Source organism: Camelina sativa, chromosome 11 (genome assembly GCF_030686135.1).
Source record: "Camelina sativa cultivar CO46 ecotype springtype chromosome 11, ASM3068613v1".
NCBI classification, from domain to species: domain Eukaryota; kingdom Viridiplantae; phylum Streptophyta; class Magnoliopsida; order Brassicales; family Brassicaceae; genus Camelina; species Camelina sativa.
The window spans coordinates 25102123-25117646 of record NC_141890.1 but is presented as its reverse complement, the minus strand read 5'-3'; the positions used below and the strand labels follow the sequence as shown (position 1 = coordinate 25117646).

The window sequence follows — 15524 nt, the reverse complement described above, 5'->3', positions numbered from 1 at the left end:
GTTACCCTCCCATCCCACCCCAGTACTTCATGGATCCAGCACTCTACCAGCAGTTCTACCAGCAGCAAGGTCAACATTTTGACAATTGTGGTCCAGCTCGACCCCCCCACTCGAGCACGTACTCGACCGAGTCCCGGTCGATCCCCATCGTCGAGCTGCCCCAATCTCCACCTCCAAGTCACCAACAAGACCCCAACTACTCCTATGACAGCATGCAGATGGATGTGGACAACTACTTCCACAATCCCTAAGGTACCACTATCACCTTCCCTTGTAGATATCATTGCATTTGACATTGTGTTTTGTTTTTTGTTTTTCATCTTGAATCCTCAATCAAATTTCTTTCACACAGGGACTGTGTGATTTAAGTTTGGGGGAGGGTTTGAGATAGCATTTGACATTGTGTTTTGTGATTCTTATTTCAAATTTTTAGCATAATCATGTTAATACTTGCATAGCATCTAAGGCATAGAAAAACCCTAAAAATTTGAAAATTTTTGCAAAAATCTTTATAAAAAAAAAAAGAGTGTTCATGTAGTTTGCACTGCACATTAGGATCTTGTTTAGCATGTTTCATGTAGGATTGTATAGTACTTGCATTAGGGATCTATGATGAGTATTCCCTTATTAGCTTGTTTATTCACTAGACTAGGATCAATGCCCAAGTTAATAGTACTTTGATGCTAGTTGAGTAGTTAGAATAAGATTGAACCAGGCCTTGAATTCCTACATTGCATTTGGTCTAAATTGAAGCATGTTGAGATTTGAAACCATTTCCTATTTATAAGAACCTAATATTGACTTTCAATTATCAATGTGTGCAATGCTTTAAACTCATGGATACCACATACATATTTGGATCATCTTCTTCCTTTTTACCACTCTTGTTGATCCAAGTAGCTGATTTCCTCATTAAGAATCAGTTCCCCTACACCTAAACCAAACCTTCTTTCAAGCCATGTTTATTCTTGTGTGTGTGAGGCCTATTTTTGGGATTGAGCTTGGTAGAAAGTGTTAGGTTTGAACTGACAAGAGTAAAGCCTTGTGTAGTTCTAGATTGCATTTTTCAAACTAGATAGGACTAGGTGGTTCACTTGTTGGGTTTGGGACTTGGCTATTATGAAAAGAAAAGAGGAAAAAGAGAAAGAAAAGGTTAGAGTCTTTAGGAGGGGAATGTGTTTAAGAAAATTTAAAGTCTAGTGAAAGAATGGGAAGAATAAGGTTGTTTAAAGATGGTTCTAGTTAAAGAAAAGAAAGAAAGGAAAGAGAAGTCTAGCAAAATGCTTTTATGTCTTAAGAATAAGAAGAAAAGAGAACCATAGCAAATAAGTAAGAATCCCCCATTCCACTAGAAAGATCAAATAAGAAACCTCTCCTAAGACTTTAAAACCAAAAGAGAAAAGGGTGAAAAAGAAGAAAAGAAGTTAAAGGGTAGCACTAGCACCAATTGGGTTTAGATTGATAGGATAAACACTTTGGGTACCTTTGGGTAGACAAGGTTTTGTTCTTGTATGTGTCTAAGTGTTCTTACCTTTAGCATTCTTCTAAAGCTCAATTCATTTTTTATGAGAGAACCTTGATATTGATAAACCCTACTCTAAAAAGAGACTATCATTGTCTCTAAACCTTTTACTGCCAAGCCAAATGAGTTTAAGCATTGCATAGAATTGATTCATGTTCTTGATTAATGAATGTTAAAGGAAATGGTTGATTTGAATGCATGTGGATGTCTAAGGCTCAAATCAGTGAAGGTTGTGATATGCTTGTCTAAAGTCTTTAAGTATAGCTCATTCAACTTGCATCATAGTACTAGTAACTTGGACATTGATTCTAGATAGTCTATTTGCAAGCTTTAGGAGCTGAGATCCCACTTTCAAACCTCACCTACCTTCTTTTGTCTTTGATTATTTGCTTGAGGGCAAGCAAAGACTAAGTTTGGGGGTGTTGATGTTCATATATTTTACCTTGTTTTCCCTTAGTTTATTCACAACTTTTGCATCTTTTGCTATCCATTTAGGCCATTATTGTGTAGCTTTAGGACTAATCATGCATTAGAGTGTAGTTGCATTGCATTTGCATCTTTTCATGCATAAACAGGTGATTTTGGAGCTTAAGGAGCATGGAAGCAATGCTGAGGAGAAGTGAAGCTGTCCTGAGGAGAAAACAAGAGAGTTAAGGCTATAGAATCAAGGTCTGGAGTCCAACTCGACCGCACCACTCGACCACCACTTGACCGTGTGCTGAGGAGGACTCGACCGAGTGGAGAATGCACGAGAGAAGCCAGCTCGACCAGCCACTCGACCGAGCACTGGTCGAGTTGACCGAGCCGTTGACCACTTTGACTTTTTGTATTTTTAGGGCTTCCACCTCACCTCCTATATAAGGCCCTTGTACTTGCAGCCACAAAAGAGTCCAGCTTTTTAGAGAGTCTAAAACCTAGTTTTTACCTTTTTTAGATATTATTCCTTTTGCACTTTTATTTTATTTTTAGATCTTGTACTTGTTTGAGAGAGAAAGACTAGATTCTTATATTTTGTTTGTTTCATAACTTTCAAAGTATTAAGATTTCGAGTTTTATTCCTTCATCAATATTGTAGATCTCTGTTTCATCTCTCTAATGATGCAAGTTTCATTATTTTCTGGGTTTTTGACATATTTCACCATGTGTTCTTGTGAGTAGTTTGTTTAGGACCTTGAGGATGGGTTAGGCTGGGTTGATCTTGTGGTTTGTTTGATTTGGTCAAGCTTGATTGTTGTAGATCTCTTCTAGGCTAGATGATCTTAATGCTGATCCTATATCTGAGAGGGTAGGGTTTGATTTCAAGCATCTTAGCATCACACCAATGTCTAAGGAGCATAGATAAGGCTAGATCTAGAGCTTACCATTAGGCTTGCTAAGAGATTAGGAGTCTTGTTTGGTTTGAGATGTATTGCTTAATGCCTGCTTGTGTAGATTCTTTTCTTTGTGAGAACAAGTCTAGAATTGCATAGGTTTGATTGTTTCTTGCCATGAGAGTGGATTAAACATGTATTAGAATAGTATGTCTAGAGATCAGCTCAATGTTTGCTTGAGATTTGTTGACCAAGTTAGATAACCACAATGATTAGCTCAGCCCATGAATCCCTCCTCAAGGCCTTCTTTGTTTATTGAAATCCTAGTTTAAATATCATTGCTTGTTTGTTGTTTGATTGGTTTTAGCTTTGCTCTGTTTTTCTTGTGTTGCTCTGTTTTCACGTTTAAGTCTAGCTCGACCACCCACTCGACCTACACTCGGTCGAGTGCTGCTCGAGTTCATCCCCAGAACTTGTGTTTTTTGATTTGTGATTGTCTTGTTTCATTCCTGTTTCATTTCCATTGCATTCACGTAGTTTCCTGTTCATTACTTGTCTTGCATTAGTCCATTAGCATAGTTTCTATCTTTGTTCTAGTTTCATTATAGCTTCAAGTTGTTTGTTCTGTTTGCATTTAGTATCCTGTTCTAGTTGTTTTTACTTTCTGCATTTCATATCTCATTTTAGGATTGTTAGTGACAAACAATCTTTACAATTGGCTTGACTTAGACTCATATGCACATCTTAATTGTTCACAATCACTCAGATAGGATTGACACCTCTTATACTGCAACTGCATAAGTTTAAAATGTTTCTTTAAAATGTTTAACACAAGTTTAAATTATTTGTCTTACACAAATGGTTTAGTTGATATGGTAAGATGTAGGCTCTGTAGTATATGGGTATATACTAGATGTCCAAGTCGATGATGCAAGTCCAACATTACAAGTTATTAAACAATATCCTTAATAGCACATTTGATTATAGATACTCATTTTGTTTTTGATTTCAGGTTTGGTCTTGATAACCCTCCACGGCGAGCCATCGTTGCTTCGATCCGTAGGCACTTTGATGGACCATGGTATTATATATCTTCGGTTCACAATGAGAGCCTCATGCAATGGTGGGGTGATTTCATCGTAAGTCATTTCTTCTGACTGTTTTTTTTACATAAAGTTTGTAAGAACATGATACATATTAACTACATAACAATTTATCTTCTTTTACAGCAAAGTTTTTTCTGGGATGATGCACTTGGCGGAAAAGTGTATCATTTGTGGTATCATGTTCTTAGTGGCCGCCTTAGAGACATGATTTCCAAGGCTAAAGTTTTGGGTACTAAGCCAAAGTGGATAAGTGGGGAGATCTGGGAGACAATGCAGGAGTATTGGGGAACCGACGCATCGAGGAAGAAGAGCAAGATAGCTTCAGCTAATCGAATGTCTTGTCGTGATGGTTTTGATCCACATGCTCACACCTCTGGCTCACAATCCTACGACCAGCTCCGAGAGTTAATTGTAAGCACTCTCTGAGCATGAGTTTATTATGCTTGATGAAAAATATATAGTCCAAGTTGTAATGTGATTTAACTTTGTGTCTGTATTTTGTAGCGACAACAGGAAGGGATTGAGCCTTCCATGCTTCGCATTCTCAGAGAGACTCACCGCAAATCTGATGGGACTTATGTGGATGATAAGGCGAGGTCGATCGAAGAAGAGATTCAAAGACAGATAGATGCAATCTCTCAAGCCTCTGATGGTGCATCACTAGGAGGTTCAGAAGACACAGGATTGACTCGATATACGCTTACTAAAAGACTTACATGTCTTATGGAAATAAATAAGCATCTTCCTCAATTGAGGAGGATGAGTTGTTCTATAAGGTAACAGTTTCTTATTGGTATCTATTTGGATCATAATTGGTACATAATCTTAGTTTGTTTTCAACAGTGTATATATTCGATTGTTCATATTTCAAACACAAAACACAATTTATATGGTTTTATTGATAATTTGATATTATTTGATTGATTGATCTAGTTACATTATAGTTCACCGGTCATATATTCGTGTTTATGAAGTTTGGATATTGACAATTCTTTTTGTATAGGTAGTACCTTCTCAGAATGGGAGGAACTTCGGACTCGGGGGTCAGAACTACATTCGTGAGCGTGGAGAAAGCTCAGCTGGTGCACTGGAAAGAATCTCTCTTGAACGTCAACTCACTTCTCTTCAAGAGAAGATGGCCACTGTTGTGGAATTTATGAACCAGTATATGACTGCAGGTGCCTCACACTCTTTCCCATCGGTTCAACAAACTAATGCTATTGGTGCGTCTGTCACCACTCCAATTCAAACCAACAACAGGCAGAACTGAGATGCTAATCCGACATCAGCTATGACTGGACCTCCGGAGATGGCTGTTGACACCCACCACAGTCATCCTACTAATGTGCCTGATGAGACTCATGAGCCTGAAGACGATGACGATGAAGAGCTGGTCGGCAGTGCCTTCAATTGATGAACGGATATCTATCACCTTTCTCCACTCCTAGAGACTATTTCGTTTAAAACTAATATCAGTTGTCTTTTGGATTAAAACTATGCTTTGTACCTTCGTTTCAAACTCTTATATGTAGTCTTTTGGGTTAAAACTATGCTTTGTACTAGTATTTTCAAACTCTGATCTGTAGTCTTTTGTGTGTTGTATACCTCCAAACTCTGCTCTGTAATCAGTTATGTGTTATCTGCTTGTAGGCTTTTGAATTATATCTTAGCTTTGTACTCTCGGTTTCCATGGATTTTCCAGATAACCCAGTGGGCGTTAAACCTTGACTCACAAGGCAACAAATTCGGTAACAAACTTACTCATCGAAACGTTACAAATTCGTGTAGCAATCACACCTCAACATTACTTGTACCCAGCAACTTCGTAGCAATTGGTTACACTTTCTTACAGACATTACGAAACAATCTGTTGCTAATTTGTTACCAAATCTTAGTCACAACTCGTAGATTTTTAAGTCGCCTCAAATTGTATGTATTTGTAGCTACTTTGATACAAGATTACGTAGCTAATAGAGGCTAATCCTTACAGAAAATCTGACGCTAATTGTCAATACTATGACAAAATAAACATGTCGCAATTAGTAACACAATAATGACGACTATCCTTGTTTTTTGTGAGACATTTATCCACAATAACTTTGTTACATTTAGTAGATAGTATCTACTAACATGTTTGAAACTGATTGTAACAAATCCTTGTAAATATCTGTAACATTTCGTACTAATTAGCTTTATTTTTTATTGTATCAGATCTGTAGCAGCTTCCGACGACTTGCTACAACCTGGAACATTGCGACGACCAAGTAGTTACAAATCTTATTGGTGTCAAATTTGTAACAAATTTTATTTTGCTACGGATTTATTGTTATTCCTACAATTATATTCCTAACTATATAACTTTTTTTTACTAGTGTCACATGCTTACTCCAACATGCTTTTCTCTTATATTTCTGATTCATTCACCTAATAACTAGATGATTCAATATTACGTCTCTAGGCTGATGACATAAATTGCCGCAATCAATGCATGGACAGAACATTTCTTCAGGATTACCCAAACGTTGTGCTGACTCATAAACAAGAACTTACACCCTGCTGATATTCAAGGCTAGCCTTGTCGGTTAATAAACATATAAAGTTCAGTACTAGTCTGAAAATATTTTGATTTTAAAGAAATTTATGCAAGTTACATACCTTGGAAGCCAAACCTAAGACTTGTCCATGTCAAAAGAACACCACAGCTCCACGAGATATAAATATGAGATAAAAGTTTCATAGATAAGACATATGTATAAAACATAACTGAATATATAAAAAGATTCGTTCTTAATTGGGGAAAACTCTATTGGGCTTAATAGGTTGGGTATGATCCGAGACCAAAATCTTAGTGCTTGACTTGGTGCTTTCCAAGTGAAAAATAAAAAAAGTGTGTTGTGCAATCTCTAAACGCTTTCAATCATCACATCACATAATGGTCAAAGTTTGGTCTAACATAAAACTCTTACCCGAAAGTTGCTGGAGAGGAGTTGAGTAGGAACATATGCAGCCGTTCCGAGAAAAGTGTACGCCTTAGCTTCTGCATAAGTCAAGAATTTATAGACATGCTTAAAATTCCCAATCCCAAAGAAAGGCTCAAGAATATAGAAAAAGATTATGGATTTCCATATTACCGGAAGCTGCATAAGGAAGTACTTTGTTTTGGGAGACTAAAGTTATAACTTCTAAAAGCCAAGAGAAGACAATAGCACTGCAGGAGACAAGGTTCACTTCCGATATTGATGAAGAGGGCCAAGACGCCAAGGACATGGAAGACCTCCAAGTGATTGATCAAGCTACCTAAGAGGGGCTTCAAGAAGACTTCTACTTGAAGAAATAGAAGTACAAGAAGTGATTCAAGGAGCAGATCAACAAGTAGTATAGGAAGTGACTTGAGGAGCATCAGTTGAGCTTAAATCACACTCGGATAAGTTTTATTGAATTGATACTATTTTTGCAAGTTCAACAACTTGACTCGTCAGAAAAACAACACACAAAAGAGAGCTAAGTCAGCCAGCGTAAGCAGTTTTCTTATTTTGTGTTTGTGCGTTTTTCTTGTTTCTTTGTTTGCGTTTTGTTTTTCTTTTTGGCTCTAGGGCAAACTAAAAGACTCCTTTAAAGTCCTCCTGCATCAGTTCTAGGATTTTTGACATTTGATTATTAATAAATAAAAAAAAATCAATTCTTCCCTTCAGGTGTGCTTTTTTTTTTTTTTTTTTTTATAAACGATACCGATTAATATATATTTGAAGAGTATCATTACAACCAATCTGAGCTTCAGTAGTAAGTAAATCACAACATTATAGAGAAGGAGGAAATTGTTGGATTAGTCCGGTTGGAAGTTTGCAAACCAATGGTGGAGGTATGTATCCTGAATGTCCCTTGAGTGAATTGATGAGAGGTTGGTCTTATTGTCCAGTCCAATGAGCCTCCTTCTCAGAATGAGTTGGATCTCCTTTTTCAGCCTTTCCAATGAGCGAAATGAGGTTGTGTGAATCCTTGCATTCCTCTCCATCCATATTGTATAGAGTAAGGCTTGGAACAACAGCTTGCAGATTACATTAAGTTTCCTGTTTGTGGTAGGATTCTTAATCCAAGTGAGAGACCCTAAGAAAGTTGTTGTGGGCGATGGCCCTAGGTGAGCAAAGAAATCAAGCCAAAGAGCTTTGGAGTAAGAGCACTGTAAGAAAAGGTGGCCCCTTGACTCATCCCCTGTAAGACAGAGTAAGCAAGAAGCCAGTACCTGCAAGTTCCAACGCCTCATGTGGTCCCTTGTAGTGATTCTGTCAGAAACTGTTAGCCAAGCCATGAAAGCCATTTTTGGTATCCTTTCTTTGAACCAAATCTGGGAGTGCCAGTTGACATTAGGGCCTGGAGGATGAAGATGATTCCAAGTTCTCGACGAAGAGAAAGTACCTTGCGACTGGTCTGAGGCAAGTTTCCAACTGAAGTAGTCGTTACCTTCTGCCGAGGATGGTGGAGTGTGATCCGCTAGACAGCTTCGTAGGAGTTGAACACGACAGTTCCTTCCTCTTGGAAGAATCCAATGACCATTTGAGGCAGCCTCAGAAACTCGTGCTAAGATACCAATGCCAGTAATTCGAGGTCCACTGTTGCCAATAACCTCAATTAATGGGCCTAAGCCTGTCCAGTTGTCATGCCATAATAGAGTATCTTGACCGGAGACGATATGAGCAAACACAAAAGGACGAGCCAGAGTACACAACTTTAAAAGATGCCTCCATAACCAGCTTCCCAAAGCTCTGAAATCAGCGGTCCAGAAGCAACGACCTCTCATCAGATGATTCTTAGCCCTAGAGACCCAAAGAGAACCCGCTTGAGAGAATAAAAGCCAGGTCAGCTTCAGCCCAAAGATTTTGTTCCAATGAACTAATCTTTTCAACCCAAGTCCCCCGGCTGACTTAGGTTGGCATACCTTCTCCCAAGAGACCTTAGCGCCCCTGGCAGAGTCTGCAACTCCCTTCCGCAAAAAGGCACTGCAAATTCTCTCAAGTTGATGATGTATACAATGGTGAGATATGAATGATGATGGATGGGTGTTTCAATTCTATTGTGGTGTGAATGATGATGTATACAATGGTGAGATATGAATGGAATGATGGATGGGTGTTTCAATTCCCCTTATGCTATTGCAGTACAAGAGGTATCAATCCTAAATGAGTGTTTGTGAACAATTAAGATATGCATATGAATCTAAGTTAAGACAAATGTAAAGATTGTTTGTCACTAACAATCCTAGGAAGAAAATGTAAAATGCAGAAAATAAACTACAAGAACTAACAACTAGATGCAAATGAAACTGAATGATTGAAACAGTGATAAAGCAAGAACAGAAACAGACACTACTACTAATGAACTAATGCAAGATAATTAATGAACTGAAAACTAAATGTATGCAACTGGAATGAAACAGGAATAAAACAAGACAAACACAAATCATAGACACAGAGTTCTGGGGATGAACTCGAGCAGCACTCGACCGAGTGTAGGTCGAGTGGGTGGTCGAGCTAGACTAGACGCAGAAACAGAGCAATGCAATAAAAACAGAGTAATGCTAAATCCAATCAAACAACAAGCAAGCAACAGGATTAAGACTAAGATTTCAATAAACAAAGAAGGTCCTGAGGATGGATTCATGGGATGGACTAATCATTGTGGTTATCTAACTTGGTCAACAAATCTCAAGCAAACTTTGAGCTAACCTCTAGACATATAAATCTAAGACAAGTTTCTCCCACTCTCATGGTCAAGAAACAATCAAACCTATGCAATTCTAGACTTGTTCTCACACAGTAAAGAATCTACACAAGCAGGCATTAAGCAATACATCTCAAACCAAACAAGACCTCTAATCTCTTAGCAAGCCTAATGGTAAGCTCTAGATCTAGCCTTATCTATGCTTCCTAAACATTGGTGTGATGCTAAGAAGCTTGAAATCAGACTCTACCCTCTCAGATATAGAATCAGCATTAAGATCATCTACCCTAGAAGAGATCTACAACAATCAAGCTTGACCAAGTCACACATACCACAAGATCAATCCATCCTAACCCATCCTCAAGATCCTAAGGAAACTACTCACAACAATACATGGTGATCAAAGTCAAAAACCCAGAAAATATTGAAACTTGCATTATTAGAAAGATTAAACAAAGATCTTCAATATTGATGAAAGGATGAAACTCAAATTCTCAATATCTTGAAAGTTATAGAACCAACAAAATATAAGAATCTAGTCTTCTTTCATAAGGAAGTACAAGATGTTAAAAATAAAAATGCAAAAGGAATAAAACTAAAAAAGGTAAAAACTAGGTTTAGGGAATATCTAAAAAGTTGCACACTTTGGTGGCTGCAGGTACAAGGCCTTATATAGGTGAGGAGGTGGAACCCCTAAAAATAGAAAAAGTCAAAGTAGTCAACGGCTCGGTCAACTCGACCAGTGCTCGGTCGAGTCCATGGTCGAGCTGGCTTCTCTCGTGCACACTCCACTCGGTCGAGTCCATCTACCCACTCGGTCGAGTGCTTGGTCGAGTTGGACTCTGGACCTTGGTTCTTCAGCCTTAACTCTCTTGCTTTCCCTTCAAGATTGCTTCACTTCCCCTCAGGATTGTTTCCATGCTCCTTAAGCTCCAAAATCACCTGTTTATGCATGAAAAGATGCAAATGCAATGCAACTAAACTCTAATGCATGATTAGTCCTAAAGCTACACAATAATGATGAAACTGGCTAGCAAAAGATGCAAAAGATGTGAATAAACTAAGAGAAAACATGGTAAAATATATGAACATCAGTATCAGACGGGTAAGGATCCATGAGAAAGATTGAGCATGGTTGCCAAATCGATGGTGGTGCTCGATGGTCTCCCACGGCCATGGTTTGGCCGATGGTCTTGGCCGCGTGTGGCTCCTGTCTTCACTCTGGCTGTATATACGTTCACTAAAACAGGTATAACTTTTTACACGTACATCTGATTGGCCTGAAATCACCTCCATTGCAAAGCTTACTCAATTTCCAATAACTTAGATGAAGAAATCTGGAGCTAAATCCCAAGGAAAGCTCTTCATACGAGTCGATCTTTGAGGGACTGCAGACTGTTTCCGAATCATCAATCATCTTGTGTTCATCCAAATGTGTGTCTTCCATTATATTGCTAATTATTGACTTATTTGGCTCCAAAGCACAATTTCCTTGTACATCTCTACTCCAACATCTGAGATAACAAACTTGATGCAAAATGCAACCTAAACAACCTAAATGCTCATGAATATGCACAAAACAATGAAGAATTAAGCTCTAAAATTACATAAAAACACAAGATATCAACTCCCCCAAACTTATATTTTGCTAATCCTCTATCATGAGACAAAGGATTCAAACCATAGTCCTTAAATGTAATTCAATGGTGCTAGGATCAATCAAAGTCCTTACAAATATTTTTCTACGCTTATCACAATGCACCACTCTAGTTCACCTTCTATCTATTGGTAAAGACTTGCAATCCTATTGAACAACTCTTTCACATTCATTAAAGTGTTTGGTGTGATCATGCAAATGGAAAATAAATCAAGCTCAACTGGTTTAAGGGAAAGGCCTTTTTTTATAAAAAGGTGGTTGGCAATGGTGTTTTTGGGTGGTTTACTCTCAAACAAAGAGGAATGCTAGACAGTTATGAAACCAATCTAAGACTGAGAATAATTTGGGCATACAAAACTTAGTTCTTGATGTTCTACCCACCGAGAAGCTTTTCTACCCTTTTTTGCATCCTTCTTTTCTTTCTTTCTTACCCATAAACTCAACTTGATTCAACTTAAACCCCTTCTCTTCTTTACTTATGGTCTTAAACTTTTGAATATCTCTAAGGCTTCACTTTAAACATAAGCTCCTATTTTTTTTTTAACTTCTTTTGATGAACTCCCATTCTTATTAAACTATGTTTTAGCATTCTCTTCTTTTTTTATGAAACTTTTCTAGGAGACATCAGCTAGACTTTTCTTTTTCTTTTTCTTCTTAAGAGACTTAGAGCTTTTAACCAAACTTAACCTTAGAAACAAATCTTTTCTTTTCTTTTTACCAAGTAATTCTTTCTTTTCTCCCCCCTTAATCTCTCTTGTTTCCAACCCTTTACCCAAATCAAAATTCTAACCACCTATTTCTTTCAAAACCAGTCCTATTAGCTAGTTCTAAAGATTCCAAACCTAGCTAAAACAAGAGCCAGTTCTTTGTCATTCTCAATACTCTCAAGATTTCACAACCTATAGCATTATCAACAAAGAGGCCTCACTCAACAAATCAACACAAGGCTTGAAAGAAAAGGTTGGGGTTCAAAGGTATGGCAAGAGATTGGGTTAAATAAAATAGAGTGGCATAGAGATTGTTAACCCAAATGAAAGTTCCATGAGCTAGCATTCATAGTCCATATGCAAGATAATTTAAAGATCAAATTAAAGTCCAAATAATATAGAGATGCAGCAATGATCAAGCAAGCTTTACACTAGAAGAAAATACTTTCAAGAGACACAATGCTTTAAGCTAGATTCTTCATTTTTCCCAAAGATTAAACAAGCACCAATGAACTAGAAATGAGGGCTGTGGGTTCAATCCTAAGACTCTACTATTACAAGGTAGCTTCATTATCATCCCAAATGCAAATGCATACTAAATGCTTTTTGACTCACTCCTAAAGACAATAATGAATATGCAAAACTACATGCATTTGGTTTTTGGTTTTTGAAAATTTTCAATTTTTTTTGATTTTTCTCAAAACATAGCTATTAACAATGAAACACACAAAATGAAAATCAAAACAAAACACAATGTTAGATGGCTAGTCTCTCCCCAAAACTTAATTTACATTGTCTCGGTGTAAGAAAAATCCAAGAGAAAGACTAACAAAAATAAAGAAAACAAAACTCAAATGATATATACAATGGAAAGTTAGGACCATACCTTGGCCCTAGTTGTGAACCTTAGGGAATGGAGTGAGAGGAGGAGCTTTAGTGCTCCCTTGAGATGCTGTTGAATTGGTGGAAAGAGAGTGGAGGTTGATAGTGATAACTCTTGAGAGAAGGTCATGAAGCTTATCTTTGTCATATTGATATTTGGGATCTAGCCTGGCTTTGACACTTGCAAAGGGTGAAGAAGGACTTTTGTGCTTCACTTTGTACTCTATTGCTCCATCAACAAGCCCCAAGGGATGCAAACACAAAGTCATAGGAGATGAAACAATGGTAGGAGGGTGGATTTGATTCTTCTTCCTCTTCTTCTTGTCAACAACTTTATTTGCTTGACCCAAATCCTCTTCTCTAGAATCTCCTTTGAGGTCATCAAATAAAGAGTCTAAACACTCACCATCCAAAATTTCTTCACCAGAATTAGCAAGTTGTAGAGTATCTTCGTTCATCACATTCACAACTTTGACATCTTCTTGTTGATCCTTCAAAATCCTTGGTTCGTCTCCATTGCTATCAACTACAGAACCATATGAAAGCGTAGAAGTTTCGTGTACCGTTTTCCAATGCTCATCAACCATATCCAAATTATTTGTGAAGATAGCGTGGCAAAACTCCTTGGGGGTAGCTTTGGACCCGGTAATAGTCCACTTGAATTATTTGAAGTAGAAGTGTTGTGAGTTACCTTAAGATCAACAATATTCCTATGAGAAGCCAAGCTAATGATCTTATGATTAATTTCATTGTACATACCATCTATTTTAGTGTGCAGCTCAACAAAACTCTTACTCAAATCTGTATAACCCTTAGTTTGACCTTCTAAAACTCGTTTCAACAGGGCACTCACTTCATTATCTTGAAGAGCAAGTTGAATAGAAGACTTTCCTTGAAGCTTTAAAGGTGGATATGCTTGGTTATAACCGCTGTGTAGATATCTTCTTTCCTCAGTTTTGTCTCCACCCTCTCCTGGGACTCTATCATAGTCGTCATCATAGTATCTTTGATCACTTTGAGCCAAATTCTCAACAAGCAAATCTCCTTGTTCTATAGTGAGGTTTGAAAAACTTCCTTTGCTAGCCATGTCCAATATCAATTTCAGCTCCTTTTTAACTCCTCCATATAAAATACTAAGTATAGCTTGCTTGTTGAATCCATGATGTGGGCAATCTCGAATATATCCCTGAAGTCTTCCCCATGCTTCATGGAAGCTTTCATGAATTTCTTGCTTAAAACTCATTATGTCATTTCTCACTTGAGCTGTTCATTGCTTGGAGTAAAACTTGAGAAGGAAGATCTTCTTACAATCATCCCAACAATTGACCAAATGAGATGGGATAGTTCTCTCCCATTGGCTTGCTTTTTCTCCAAGAAAAAATGAAAACAAAATGAGCTTGATACTATCGTCGGGAACACCTCCAATCCTAAACGTACTACACAACCTCTCAAATGAATCCAAATGATCATATATAGGTAGTCCCAAGAACTTAGAGCCTTGAATCAATCTAATCAAACTTGGCTTGATTTCATAAGCATTGGCTTCTATAATAGGAGGTCGAATTCCATATCTTGACTCATGATAAGGAGCATCAAAGCTTCCTATTGTCAATGTGTTCTCTTGAGGTTGAGTCGGATTTTTTACCAGTACTTGAGGTTTTGGAGCTTTAGTAATGCTTGTTTGATTGTCCACAACCAATACCTTGAATAACCTTGTCTTTCCATTCGTCTTATATTGGTTTGAGTACCTTTGAAAGCATAAGAGAATCAGGGAAGACAAATTAGTAACAACAAGAAAAAGTGAATTCATCATCTCAACTAGATGCATGAAGCTAATCATATTCGCGAAATTAAATGGACTAGTCTCAAGCAAAGATGAAATCCTAATGGTTAAATGAAATTGCAAACCGGCAATGGCGCCAAATTGATGTAGTACTTTTACTTCAATTAAATTATCGAACCTCAGCTTGCAATGATCAACACACTAGGAATACACATGAATGCTTAATCTAAACTAATACAAGAATTGGTTTATTGTAACAATCTTAACTAACAAACTGATTCAAAGAAAGAAAACAAAACAAATTCAAGCAATGCAAACTCAAAACAAGCAAGGACACAACTAAGAACATACTTTAAATCAAGATTAAACAAGTGAACCTTGGGCAAGGTTAATGACTTGGGAGATAGCTAATCAATCCTAGATGTCTAAGCAACAATCAAGAACAATCCTATGGCTAAGAACACTTATTCAAATCAATCCATTTCCATTATAGAGATCCTATGCTAATCAAGTGATAATCAACAATTTCCAACGGTAATCACAAGGTAAGCATGCATTATAAACAAGTCTAAATACCACTAAGCACCCTAATCATCAATTTCCATTGGCTGGGAATGCAAAGCTCTTGAATAGTTTGGTTCAGGAATTTCATCAAACACCTTATAGGCATGGAAATCCAAATGTCTAGATTCAAGCATTATCAATCCTATCTAGCATTATTAACACTAAACAAGATAGGAATCACGTAAATAAACCCCTAGACATTAAAGATCAATCATCTATCTCCCTAATCTACCAAGCCCAAAGTTCTAAAGGATCTACTCACTCATACTTATGATCAC

General features: G+C 37.4%; 1 non-coding gene across 1 annotated transcript; it reads left to right on the top strand.

The window, feature by feature from the left end:
- The first annotated feature begins 14053 nt into the window (after positions 1–14053).
- LOC147934357 (small nucleolar RNA R71) lies at positions 14054–14158 on the top strand. The gene has a single exon (XR_015573422.1). It is a non-coding gene; the product is annotated as a small nucleolar RNA R71 (small nucleolar RNA).
- Positions 14159–15524: the final 1366 nt, after the last annotated feature.